Below are 15506 nucleotides of genomic sequence, written 5' to 3'. Positions count from 1 at the left end.
CGTATCATACACCTAACATGTGAAGTATAAACATTTACATACATTTATAGAAGCTCTTTTTGTAGTGGCGAAGAATAGGAGGAGAGGGTGACCATCATTTGGGGAATTGCTGAACAAACTATATTATGTAAATATAACAGAATACTATTGTACATAAGAAATGATAAAAGGGATGGTTGAAAACAAAGCTGGGAAGGCTTCTTGAAATGATGCAGAATGAAATGGGTCGACACAATTTAACTTATTCCATAGCAATAATATTGTGTAAAAGTGATTTTCTGACCTCTAGCCAGCTGTGCTACATTTCACTCCTCTGTCAGTATTCCCCAATATCCTTAGCAGATGTGGGGGTTTCTAATTTTTGTTATTGTCTAAAGCCCCACTGATTGTATTCTCTCAGTTTTAGGGGTCTGCAACATCCTAGTTCCACTTCATACCTTAACAGTCAGATTAGCTTTTACGAAGGAACATTTACTTCAAAACAAACATATAAACATTCCACAATTCAAATAGATTAGTTTTACAGTTATTATATTCTTATATGAGGTATCTAGGGGACTTGGTAGATACAGTACTGGGCCTGGAGTCAGGAAGACATGAGTTCAAGTCTGGCCACAGACACTCAAAGAATAAAATTCTAGAATGCATAGAAAATGGAAAACCAATAATGAAGAGAATGAGAAAATGATATTTTTTTAGAAAAAGGTACATATAATAAAGTTTTTAAAACTAACATATGCAAGTTGAAGGGGAGGGGGAGAATGGGGGTTTTAAAAACATAACCACACAACTGAGAAGGGAAAAGAGGGGAAACTAGATAAAAGCAAGAAAAAATGAACTAAAAAGTTAAACCAAAAAAAAAGCTAAAACAAATGAAGACACCAAATGCTGTTTTTGCAGAGGAAGAAGGGAAAAATATATATTTATTTTTTATTTTGCTTTATGGTGAGGCAATCAAGGTTAAGCGACTTGCCCAGGGTCACACAGGTAGTAAGCGTCAAGTGTCTGGGGCCAGATTTGAACTCAGTCCTCCTGACTCCAAGGCTGGAGCTTTGTCCACTGCACCACCTAGCTTCCCCCAGTGTTATATATCTTGTGAAATACATTTACATTTTTCTATTGTGTATACTTCCCCAATGGCATAATAAATACAACTGGACAGTTTAGAGTTATGCATACCATTTCAGAACTAGAAGGGCCTTAGATATCATTTGGCCCAAATTCTACATTTTATAGAATCTCTAATATATAAGAAACAACCTAATGCATGAGGATAAGTGACTTGTCTAAAGTCAAACATAAGCACAGTTAGGAGTAGAACCTTAGTATCCAGACCACTGAAATAACACTCTTAGGAACAAGGCTGGGAGTAGGATCTATTTCTAGCTATGTTTGATGGCTCCCTTATGTTTACTAAGATATTTCAAACCAAGGCAGCAAAAAACTCAGGTTGAAAGGTCTCCTCTCAGAGTGGTGCCAGCAGCATTAAGTTGAACTTATAGAAAGTGAGGTTGGATGCCAGTTGGAAGATATTAATGAAATGATAGCTAGGGTTCAGAAAAAGAAGTATGATTCAGTCCCTGAATTAACAGAGTTTGAGGAACAAATCAAAAGAAAAGGACCAAGAATCAAGGAGAACATTGTAATAGGGTTTAAATTCATCCTAGAGCCCAAAAGACTCTTGGTTGGACTGGTTTAGACCTAATATGTAATAGTTTATTGTGAACTAATATGTCTTTCAAATAACTACCCAGCGAAGAATACAATTACTAGAAGTAGCTTTAATTTTTACACAATTTTCTTTAAATGGGATGGATTACAAAGAAAATTAATTTAATCTATTTTTGTAGCAAATAACCATTTCCTAGTAATCCAATTGGCAGAAGTCCAAGATTCAAACAGTAGAAGTCAAAAGTCTGATAAAAATCAAGGCTTCTGGTTTGCATGCAAAGGAAAGCTGTTATATTGTTGTTGTGTTTGTACTTTAAAGAACCTTAATTTTCATGCAAATTGTAGCAATGTTAGTAACAAGGGAAAAAGTCACAAAAGTCACAATAACATTGGAAAGGATGAATTCTCTTCATATCTTACTTCAAAAGAAGGTTGGCTATTTTTCATACAGGATACATGTATTGTTATTCCAAAGACTTGCTGGATTTTGCCTTCAAATACATTTAGCAACTATAAATATTGCTTGAAAAATGAGTTTACAAGGTTAATTACTGGTGGGTACAGCAATACAGAGCACAATAATTTTATTAGTAGTATAATGTTTTGTTAAGCACCCAAGGTCACAATTTGAAGGGATTCCATTGTCACTACTTGTGACTTGAGTGCTTTGCTAAAAGTGACTGTCAATTAGATATGTAATCTTCAGGCTAAACACAAACAAACACACATACACACACACACACACACACACAAAATTATTACAAATATTGAACCCAGTTCATTCAAAAAGAGTATACATAAGAGGCAGAGGCAAGATGGCAGAGTAAAAGCAATGACTTGCTTGAGATCTCCCCAAATCCCTCCAAATATGTGTAACAATGGCTCTAAACAAATTCTAGAACAGTAGGACCTATGAAAAGACAAAGTGAAACAAATTCCAAGGCCAAGACAACCTGGATGGTTGAGTAGAAAGGTCTATCACACTGGGCTGGGAGAGATACGTAGTTCTGTGTGGCCATGCCAGCAAAACAGGACTCGGCAAACCTGGAGCAGGCCTCAGAGGACTAAATCACAGGCGGATGTGGTAGTTTCCAGACTTCTCTACCCACAAATGCCAAAGACAACTTAGAAGGCCAATAGGAAAGGTCTGTGACTGACGTGAGAGAGAAGCTTGGTCCCAGGCCTAGTCTCCATGTGGCCCTGGGGCTGCAGCTGCTTCCAGAGCTTACTGCCCACAGACTGACAGGGAATTGAGTGGTTGATTAGAGGGGGATTTCAGGGATCTCTTTGCTGATGCTGAGGCAGGATTATCTTGCTTTGACTGTGCTTAGATCTGGGTCACAGTTCTGGGTGACAATCTTGGGGCAAGGAGGAGTGCTGCCATGGTGGAACTTGTAGTGACAGTAGAGAAGGAATCCTCCTCACAGTTCCAAGACAGAAAAGAGGTTTGAGGTCACTCATAGACCAGAGGACAGGCCAGGAAAGGAGTAAACACCTGTCCCTTGATCACACCACCTTGGAAGAACTGAAAACTTACAGGTCCCCAGAAGTATCTCTGAAAACAGCTGCACAAAACCCCTGAAGTTTGGGACAGTACATTCTCCACACTGGAAGCAGAACCCTGCCTTGACAAAGAGTTTATAACTCAAATAATTGGCTGGGATCATGAGCAAACTTCACAAAAAAGTCAGACCATAGAATCTTTCTTTGGTGACAAAGAAGATCAAAACCTACAACCAAAAGAAGACAACAAAGTCAAAGCTCCTATACCCAAAGCTTCCAAGAAAAAATACGAATCAGTCCCAGGTCATGGAAAATCTCAAAAAGGATTTGGAGATGCAAGTAAGACAAGCTAAGGAAAAACTGAGAAGAGAACTGAGAATGATGCAAGAAAATTATGAAAAACTAGTCAACAGCTTGCTAAAGGAGACCCAAAAAAACTGAAGGAAATAACACCTTAAAAATAGCCTAACTCAAATGTCAAAAGAGATCCAAAAAGCCAATGAGGAGAAGAATGCCCTAAAAGGCAAAATTGGCCAAATGGAAAAGGAAGTCCAAAAGCTCACTGAAGAAAATAACTTCCTTAAAAATTAGAATGGAGCAATTGGAAGCTAGTGACTTTAGGAGAAATCAAGCCACTGTAAAACAAAACCAAAAGAATGAAAAAAAATAGAAGACACTGTGAAATATCTCACTGGAAAAGCAAATGACTTGGAAAATAGATTCAGGAGAGAAAATTTAAAAATTATTGGACTATCTGAAAGCCATGATCAAAAAAAAGAGCCTAGACATCATCTTTCAAGAAATTATCAAGGAAAACTTTCCTGATATTCTAGAACCAGAGGGTAAAATAGAAATGGAAAGAATCCACCAATCACCTCCTTAAAGAGATCCCCAAAGGAAAACTCCTAAAAATATTGTAGCCAAATTCCAGAGAGTTCCCAGGTCAAGGAGAAAATTGCAAGTAGCCAGGAAGAAACAATTCAAGTATTGTGGAAACACAATCAGGATAACACAGGATTTAGCAGCTTCTACATTAAGGGACTGGAGGGGTTGGAATATGATATTCTGGAGGGCAAAGGAGATAGGATTACAACCAAGAATCACCTACCCAGAAAAACTGAGTAAAATCCTTCAGGGGAAATATGGACATTCAGTGAAATAGAGAACTTTCAAGCATTCTTGATGAATATACCAGAAGTGAATAGAGCATTCACCTTTCAAATACAAGACTCAAGAGATGCATGAAGAGGTAAACAGGAAAGAGAAATCATAAGGGACTTTTAAGGTTGAACTGTTTGCATTACTATATGGAAAGATGATATTTTTAACTCATGAGACCTTTGTCAGTATTAGTGTAGTTGGAGGAAAAAAAAAATATATGTATAGATAGATTGATAGATAGAGGGCACAGGGTGAGTTGAAGATGAATGGGTGATATCTTGAGAATAAAATTAAGGGATGAGAGAGGATTATATGGAGAGAAGAAGAAAGGGAGAGGTAGAATGGGGTAAATTATCTCACATAAAACAGGCAAGAAAAAGTTTTTACAGTGGAGGGAAAGTGGGGGAAGGGGAGAAGGAATGAGTGAATCTTATTATCATTGGATTTGGCTTAAGGAGGGAATGACATACACACTCAATTGGGTATGGAAATCTATCTTTCCCTACAGGAAAATAGAGGATAAGGGGATAAGAGAGTGGGGAGGGCAGGTTGGGGGAGGGGGTAATCAGAAGCAAACACTTCCAAGGAGGGACAGGGTCAAAAGAGAGAATAGAATAAATGGGAGGCAGGATAGGATGAAGGGAAATATAATTAGTTTTCCACAGCATGCCTATTAAGGAAGTGTTTTGCATGACTACACAAGTATAACCTGTATAGAGTTGCTTGCTTTCTCAATGAGGGTGGGTGGGGAGGGAGGAAGGGAGAAAATTTGGAACCCGAAGTTTTAAAAACAAATGTTAAAAATCGTTTTCACATACAACTGGGAAATAAGATATACAGGCAATGAGGTATAGAAATCTATCCTGCCCTACAGGAAAATAGAAGAGGAAGAGGATAAGAGAAGGGAGGGGTGAGATAGAAGGGAGAGCAGATTAGGGGAAAGGGTATTCAGAATGCATGCTATCTTGGGGTTGGGGGAGGGATGAGATGGGGAGAAAATTTGGAACTCAAAATCTTGTGGATGTGAATGTTGAAAACTAAAAATAAAAAAATTAATGAATCTTTAAAAAAAAAAGAGTCAGCAAAAAACTGCTTCAGCCAAAGCTCAATAAATTGTAGTCTATATCCAATTTACTCTCTCTCTCTCTCTCCATATATATATATATATATATGGGGGGGGGGGTGTGTGGGTGTGGGGGGGGTGGGTGTGTATGTATGTATGTGTATATATGTATGTGTGTGTGTGTGTGTATGTGTGTGTATCTGTATCTATATCTATCTATATAGCCAAGTCACTTTTATGGTGGGAAAATTATTTACTTCCTAAGACTATTTGCACTATTCTATTTTTCATGTACCTGCTAACTAGTATAATGTAGACACTATGCCATAGCTTAGCTTTCAATAATTGAAACTGCTTCTTTCAGTAAAAAAAAGAGTATATACACACTGTATGAAGTTTCAGGAAGAAACAAGTTTATGTGCCTTGATTACTTGTAGGTACAATTATTTTATAAGTAGCACAATATTTTGCCAGACACCCATGGTAACACTGTAAAGAACTATCATCAGGGATATCTTCCCTGTTGCGTTCCTCCCCTGACCCTAGGCATCCCAGACCCCATCAATGCAGAGCAATGATTTTCAACAGCACTTGGTGGAGTTGGAGTCACCAGATACAATCTTACCAATGAGATTGAGGGTCACTAGTCTCTTTCCTTTAACCACATTTAACCACAGTATGCTCCAAAATGGTAGGCATTGTTATCTGTCTTGTTGATGTCCCCTAAGGACCTCTTGGCCTTGCTCTCCACCATATCAGTGCACCCTTAAGGTTTCTGAATCATTTCATCCATCATGAAAATGAACTCATTCACTTGTGTTATCTTCCCCAATTAGAGTAAGATGTCTTGAGAGCAGAAATAGTCTCACTTTTTGTGTCTGTATACTCAGTATATAGTACATTGTTTCTTACACAGTAGGAATTCAATTTTTTTTTCCTTTTTGTTTAAGTTCAATATTATCTCATGACAATTAGCTCATTTTAACGTTATATATAGAATGAGGTGGAGAAAGAAATGGCAAACCACTCCAATATCTCTGCTAAGGGTCATGAAGAATTGGATGTGAGTGGAAAATGACTGAACAACAATTAAAGATTAGAAGACAATATAATGAATATTAAGGTCCACTTTTAAATTTGGGTTTTTGTTGACCTCTCTTCTCTTTGGCTCAAAGGAGTTCATTTTTGAAAAACAGCTATGAGTTTAATCACAATCACTCTGCCTCCTCACTTAGGAAATTCCTGGGAATTAGGTAGAGGTGAGTCATTCTGACTAATTGTTCATTTATATCTATTTCTAGGTAACACTTGATGTCTCTTTGGTTGAAGCAAAATTCAATATACTGGAAAAAAAATTTAGGTAATAGAGCAGCAAACTTTATTATAATGTCTGTGGATAGACAAGCACTGGGAAGAGAAGTTAGAGAAAGAAAATATCTTTTCTTGGGTTTCCTTTCACTTACTTTGTTCCAAGATGTAGGTATAGCCAATGTGTCTTCTCAATATCTCCTTGTTTTGCTAGAACTCAGTCCTATCTTTCTTCCTGAGATATGGGCTATAATACTAACTTCTCATAATCTAGACTTTCAGAATCTCTCTCTCTCTGGTTCTAAGATAGTTTCTTTTCTTTTTCTTTTCAAAATAATTTCCTAGGGACATTAATTAGGCTTTCCCTCAGTGGCTTTGATTCATTCAAAAATGTATATAGGCCTTCTTCACATTCAGTTCTTTTTTTTACATATTACTTATTTTAATCTGCATTTTTACCAAGTAAAATAATGGCTTTTTAAACTTAATTGATTCTGAACTTATTCAGTTCACTAAAAATGGTGTTGGAGTTATGTTGGTTTATTTGTTTGGGTTTTTTTGGTTGTTATAAATTAATAATGCCAACAGGATAAAGTCCAGATTCCTTACTTTGGCATCAAAGGACTTCAACAATCTTACCCTAATTTGCCTATCAAAATTTTTCTGCCACTACTGCCAATATAAAAAAAAAACACCCTTTGCCTCTCCAACTAGACAATTTTCCTCACTGTCTCCTTTTAAAAAAAGTATTATTCATTTTATTATAACAATTTTTAAATTTTGAGTTCCAAATTCTCTCTCTCCTTCCAGTCCCTCCCACATCCACTGACAAGGCAAGCAATATGGTATAAATTATATATGCAAAATCATGCAAAGCATATTCCATACTAGCCATGATGCAAAAAAAGCAAGAAAAATAAGTGAGAAGTATATCCTTAAATCTTCAGAGTTCATCAGTTCTGTCTCTGGAGATGGATAGTATTTTTTATTTTTTTTTTATTATGAGTCCTTTGGAATTGTCTTTAATTGTTATATTTATCAGAGTAGCTAAGTCTTTAATAGCTGACAATTGTTACAATATTACTGTTACTGTGTATAATATTCTCCTGGTTTGGCCTATTTCACTCTGTATCACTTTATATATGTTTCTAGGGTGAAACCACCCTGCACAGCATTTCTATTAGCACAATAGTATATCACAATTACATATCACAACTTATTTATCCATTCCTTAATTGAGGGACATCTATTCAATTTTCAGTTCTTTGCCATTACAAAAAAAATCTGTTATAAATAATTTTATAGTACAAATATTTTTGTAGCTATAATTCCTTTTCCTTTGTCTTTGACCTCTTTGGGATACAAACCTAGCAGTGGTATCACTGGGTCAAAAGGTATGCAGAGTTCCATAGTCCTTTATTCATAGTTCTAAATTGTTCTCCAGGATGGCTGGGCCATTCTGATTTTGAGGCTTCACAGCAGTCAATGACCCTTTGACTTCTTTCATTTTTAAATTTCGAACATTATTTTCCATAATACTTTTTTTTCAGTCCTGCAATGACCACATTTGTTTGCACTGAAGTCTCTGAATATCATAGTATAGATTTTTCTTGATTTAAAGATTTTTTGTCAAATTCTTTACCTCACTATTTATTTTGTGGATTCACAGACTGCAGCTATCTGATCAATCTAACAACCAATCAAAATTATGGTAGCTATTGTATACTGACTGACAATTCCTTTCTTTCCTCAATGAGTACAGTGACTAGTTCACAATCTTTATCTTATTCTCAAAACCTGTGCTCTTAAAAGGGGAGTTCAATATACATTTTGATATTGTCTCAAACACCCTAATTTCACAGTTTTTCAAATTATTCATTTCATATTACCTACTCTTACACCCCACCTGAGAAATATATAAGATGGTCATAACCTCAATATTATTATCACCCACAAATGCACTACTTCTGTGTTCTGAACTCTGAATTTCTCTTATTTGATCACAATCTGTTGCCCTTTCACCTCTTCCTTTGCCTTGCAACCCATACTTTCTGTCCACACCATGACCTCCAATCCCCTGATCCCTCAGTTCCCTCTCAGGCCATTATCCCATGCATTACCTACACTTTCCTCCTTTCCTTATCTTGAGACCTTGGTAAACAAGTTCAAATCTACACTGTCCTTTTTTACTTGAGTCTCTTGTTCCCTTTGCATATTATTGATCTTGGCCTGCTAAACCTCAGTCTTGGAACACTTCTACCAACTGTTGCCTTCAATCTTACATGTGTGCTATGGAACAAGACTGGAGAACATCACAAAACTATGCTGACTGGGCCCACTGGAAACTTTTGTTATATAACCTTAATTGGGAACTCACCATGGCAAGATAATTAATATTTCCTTAATTAATTCATTATCTCACTTACCTGAACAGCTCTTCCAAACATTTTCTTTCCTGCTTAAATGTTTCATGGCTCTCCCTACCCTACTCTCTCAACTGAGATCTTTGCCTCATATTTTGTTGAAATCATTGAGGCCATTCACCAAGAGATCTCCCTTCTCCCTTTCCCCTCATCTAGCATCAACCAGATTTTTTTCTGTTCCCATCTCCTCCTTCATCCCTGTCTCACATGAAGAGATGGCCCTTCTCTTTGCCAAGGCAAAACCATCTACATGCACAAGTGATCTCATTCCATCTTGTGTTCTCCAACACATTCACCTCCCCCATGTTCCTCTCTCTCTTACTCTTCTTCAGTCTCTTCTCTACTGCCTACAATCATACCCATGTTTCCCCTATCCACATCAAATCCTCATTTGATCCTTTCATTCCTGCTTGTTATACTCCCATATGTCCCCTTTCTCATATGACAAAACTCTTTGACAAAGTACTCTATAATACAAGGTCATCTTCATTTCCTCTCACTCAGTTCTCCACAATTTAACTTCTGACCTCATCATTCAACTTAAACCTCTCTCTCCAAAATTACTGATGGTCTCTCTATTGCCCAATCTAATGACCTTTTCTCAATTCCTATCCTTCTTGACCTCTCTGAAACCTTTGACACTTTCAAATTCCCTCTTCCCTCTGAAACATTGTTTTCTCAAGTTTTCAGTGACACTGCTCCCGTTTATCTATCTGACCCCTCCTCAGTCTCCTCTGCTGAATTTTCATCCTGTTCACACCTTCTAACCATAGGTGTCTCATTAGACTCTATCATGAACCCTCTTCTCTTCTCTCTCCATATCATTTCACTTGGTGATCTCATCAGCTCTCATGTAATCAATTTTTAACTCTGTAGATGACACTTAGATCTACATATCCAAACCAAATCTCTCTGATGACCTTCATCTTTACATTTCAACTGACTACTATACATCTCAAAATGGCAGTCCAGGAGACATTTTAAACTCAATATTCTCAAAACTGAACACATTATCATTTACCCAAAATACTCCCTTCTTCCAAACTTCCTTATTACAGTCAAGGGAACTATCATTCTTCCAATCATTCAGACTCACCACCTAGGTATCATCCTTGACTACTTACTCTCTCTTACTTGCCCCTGATCTAATCTGTTGGCAAATCTGTTGATTTTACCTTCATGACATATCTTGAATACACTTCCTTTTCTTCTCTGATACTGCCATTACTCTGATGCAGACCTTCATTACTTCACTTTTGAACTATTGCAATAGGCTTCTGGATGATCTTCCTGGCACAAATCTCTCCCATCTTCAACCTATCCTCCATTCAGCTGTCAAAATGATTTTCCTAAAGCATAAGTCTAATTATGTTACCCTTCTATTCAATAAACTCCTTTCTCTGAGTGGTTATTACCTTCAGGATTAAATATAAAATCCAATGTTTATCCTTCATAAGGGCACACAACCTACTCCTACCCCCCACTTTCCAGTCTTCCTTCACCTTACAACTCAACTCCCCCCCACAAAAATTCTAATCCAATGACTCTGGCCTCATTCTTGTTCCTTGAACAAAATACTCCATCTCCTGACTAAAGTAATTTTTACTTGATACTCTCCATGTATGGAAAGCTCTCCTTCCTCATCTCTACTTCCTGGTTTTCCATGCTTCTTTCAAGTCCCAGATAAATCCCACCTTCCATAAGATGTATTTCCAAATTCCTCTTAATTCTAGTTATTTCTAACATATATATATATATAAAATTTATATGTGTGTATATTTTATATATACACACATATAAGTGTATATGTATGTATATGCACATATATATGTATATAGATATGTGTGTGTACTTTGTACATAGTTATTTTCACGTTGTTTTCCTTCTTAGATTATGAACTTCTTGAAAGCAGGGACTGTCTTTTACCTTTTCTTGTGTCCTGAACCCTTACCACAATGCCAGGCACATAGTAGACATTTAATAAATGTTTAATGGCTAATGCTCAATATCATTTTCAAAGTCTTCTTGTTCCTTCATAAAGTTTTTGTATAGATGGGCAAACATACATACAGACTAAGGTCAGATTTTTTATATAATTTTTGGTATTTTGCCCTCTTTCAGTCACCTCTTGTATCACTCCTCCAATGCACTTAGAATTATTTTGCTTCCAGTATGGATCCATGGTGTGGATCCATTTATCCATTCTTTTTCAGTTTTGAAATGTGAACTACTACCAAATAGTGGGCAATGTGAAACTTCTTTATTTCAGAGTAGGTATTATTTAAAGATGTATAAAGCAAGAATACAATATAGCAATTTCTATAAATTGGGCAATGTTCTTTTATTGATTTTTAAAATTGGGAATATACTTAAAAGAATGAGAAAAGAGAAATGTAGGAAATAGAAAAACATATTTTTTTTTAAATTGGGGAGTGGGTAGGAATATAACTCAAGATGGTTACCTATTCTCTCAGTCTGAAATTAATGCTGTCCATACATGCATATAAGTCATAGGACTGAACTGTGGAAGATATGACTGGGGTACCCTACTGAAGCTCAAGACATAGGTGTCAAACATACTCAAACATGTTCTAGGTAGCTAGGTGTTGCAGTTGATGGAATGGTGAGCCCGGAGTCAGAAAGACCCAAATTCAAATCTACCCTCAGACAATTATTTGCTATGTGACCTTGGATAAACCATTTAAAAACTATTTGCCTCAGTTTCCTCCACCACAAAATGATAATAATAATAGCTACTTTATCACTAGGTCTTTGTAAGGATCAAATGAGATAGCATTTGTACAGTGCTTAGCACAATGCCTGGCACATTGTAGGTATTTTATAGGTATTATTATTATTTATAATTATTGTTGCCTTCTAATGTAAATAAATTTGGTTATCTCTTGAATAATGCCAAGTTTCAGCTTTATTAAATTCAACAAATATTTATGGAAAAGATAAGAGCATTTATACAGGCTCTCATTTTTACAATGAAGGGGACTATTATAGCCTACTTGATCTAACATATTTAACCAAAATAAAAGTTGCTTAATTGAGATGGTTATGTATAACACTGTAGCACTTTTGTAGTACAAGCAATCTAAATGTTTTCAATGGTTTGAATGCTGCCTTCCTACATCTGCCTACAGGCAGATGATGTGCTACAATACTATCCAGTGAGGGAGAATATTACTTGAATTGCAGAGCAAGTTATAGGGCTTTCAGCAGAACAACTACCTTTCAGGCTTGCATCCATAGAAGTCTTCCTCAAAGGCTATAAAAGACCCACAGGTCACCAAGGCTTTTCAGCCAACAGAAGACTAGGATAGTCCCACATCCCCAATGCCAAGTCCATGGCTTCAAGTGCAATGCAGACTAGGTCCAAAACTAATCTAGGGGCAAAAATAAGAATTTGTGAAACACACACATGTGGTTATATATATAATATATATATAATATATAATATATATAATATATATATTATATATATAATATATATATTATACACACACACACATATATGTGTATACACATATATGTGTATATATGTGTATACACATATATGTGTATATATGTATATGCACACACACATATATGTACATATACATATACATATATAATGTGAAATCAGTTGTCTGTAGAAGCTTGTAAGCCTCACAACAACATGATTCAGAGACTGGTAAAGCCAGAATCTATCTGAGCCCAGTTGTCTTTCTTCATGATACCTTGCACATTCAGATTCAGGGTTTGTGATGAACATAACTTATTGGACATAGCAAACGGTGAGTGGTAGGGGCTGGATTGAGCAAGTTGAGAAATACTTCAGCACCCCCTTCTAACCCTCTAACCTTTTCCTCAGCTTCATCCCACTTTCACTCCTAGAACTTCAGAAGTGGCAGGAGGATTCTCAATCATGAATACCTGCAATAGAAGAGAGTGTCCACACCCTAATTCAAGATCCCAGCCTAAAAACAAGGGAGAGAGGGAAAGTGATAAAAGGGCTCAGGCTTTCCTGCCAACTTACAAGACTAACAAAATTTATGCTGACAGGTGGATTTAACAATCGAGATCCTTTCCATTTTTGGTAAATATTTCCAATCATTCTCCAGGACAAGAATCTTTACCACTGTATTGTTTGCCTATTACTTTGTTCAGAGACCACTTGGGTACCTGTCCACCACAGCAACTATAGCAGTGACTAGCAGAGCCAAAACCCTAGTCATTTCTATTTCAGTCATAGAAGTCTAGTGGTCTGATGTCCCCCGCCCCCAACACAAATGTAAAGTTAGCAGAAGAAGCCCAGGAAAACAATCCCAGGTATGAAGCTTACTATTATGAGGTTTCTTGTTGTTGTTATTTGTTTGTTTCTCCCTCACCCCCTCATGACCAACAGCCTCAAGGACTGCTTGCTTATTGCAAATGTGGATTATCCAAGACACCAGATAGTCTTCTCAGTGCCAGAATCACTAAAATAGAAAGGTTTTGCCAGTCTTCCTCTCTTTAAATCATTGTTTCTTTAGGCCCAATAATAATTGAAAGAGATAATAGGGCAAGAAACCAGCTACGTAATGTTTACCTTTCTATTTTCTCTCCTCCAAAAATCATGAAAGGGACTGGTTCATTAAATGAAAATGGAAGGGAAAAAATCAACATTTACTATATGGCAAAGCAGCATATTGTAGATTCTGGAACTGGAAATTATTTTTCAAAATTAAATTAAAAATAAATTGATTCAATAACAAATGCATTTTCTGTTAACAGATTTACCCTCATGAGTTCTTTTGACTCCTATCTCACCAAGAATAACAGGCTTTAGTCTTAAGTCACATTAGCTGAATAAGATATTAATACTTTTTTTTAAATCTGTACCTTTAGATAGGATAAAATTTCAAAAGCAAATAAGTGACAGAGAGAATCATAGAATATTAAATGGAAAATCTGATTACATAAATTGAAAACTTATTGCACACACAAAAAATATGGTTAAGATTAAAAGAAAATCAGTTAACTGGAGGGAAATTATCGAATCTAGTTATTCTGACAAAAGTCTTACATCTAAGGAATACAAGGAATTGATTCAAATTTATAACAAAAGCCATTCTCCAATATGTAAAAGGTTATAAGATAAAAATGGGGAAGAATCCAAAATATCAAAAACCATATGAAAAAAAGTGCTCCAGATGAATAATGATTAAAGAAATACAAATCATACCAATTCTAAGGTCCACCTCAAACCTATCATATTGGCAAAGATGATTTTAAAAGGCAATAACAATTTTTGGAGAACCTATGGGAAGACTTACGCTAATGCATGGTTGGTAGAAGCATAAACTGGTTCAGCCATTCTAAACTCTATATTATCTGACTCACTGGTACAATTACTAGCATGTGTCTCAAAGAAATCAAAAAGAGGAAGAACTTCTATGTGCAAATATATATATATATATATATATATATATATATACATATATGCATATACACACACACATACACTTTTCATAGAGGCAAAAGACCAGGAATAAAGTAGTTGCCTCTAAATGTGGGAATATTTGAAAAAATTATAGTACCTGGTGAATGGAATGAAATATTATTGTTCCTTAAGAAATGACCAAAGGGATGTATTTATTTAAAAAAAAAAAACTTGGGAAGCTTTGTATGAACTGATGCAGAGTGGAGTAAGAAGATGGAGGATACAAGCCATCCCCCACTTGATAATTGGTCAAAGGTTATGAAGAGGCAGTTTTCAGGAAAAGGAATCAAAACTATCTATAGTCATATGAAGAATCACTCTAAATCACTTTTTATTAGAGAAATGCAAATTAAAACAACTCTGAGGTACCACCTCACACCTACCAGGTTGGCTAATATGACCAAAAAAGAAAATTATAAATGTTGGACAGGATGTGGGAAAATTGGAACAATAATGCATTGTTGGTGGAGTTGTGAACTGATCCAATTATTCTGGTAAGCAATTTCAAACTATACCCAAAGGGCAATCAAACTGTTCATACCTTTTAATCCAGCAATACCACTACTAGGTGTGTATCCCAAAGAGATCATAAAAAAGGGAAAATGACCTACATGTGCAAAAATATTCATAGCAACTCTTTTTGTGGTGGCAAAATATTGAAAATTGAGGGATATCAATCAATTGGGGAATGCTTGAATAAACTGTGGCATATAAATGTAATAGAACACTTTTGTGCAATAAGAAATGATGAGTAGGCAGATGTCAGAAAAACCAGGAAAGACTTGTATGGACTGATACAAAGTGAAATGAGCAGAAATGAGCAGGAAAACATTGTACACAGTAACATCAATATTGTATGATGATCAACCATGAATCACTTAGCTCTTCTTAGTCTAAGACATTAGAA

This window comes from Vombatus ursinus, unplaced genomic scaffold (genome assembly GCF_900497805.2).
Source record: "Vombatus ursinus unplaced genomic scaffold, bare-nosed wombat genome assembly UNPS02014816.1, whole genome shotgun sequence".
In the NCBI taxonomy this organism is placed as follows: Eukaryota; Metazoa; Chordata; class Mammalia; order Diprotodontia; family Vombatidae; genus Vombatus; species Vombatus ursinus.
This window is presented reverse-complemented; position numbering follows the sequence as displayed.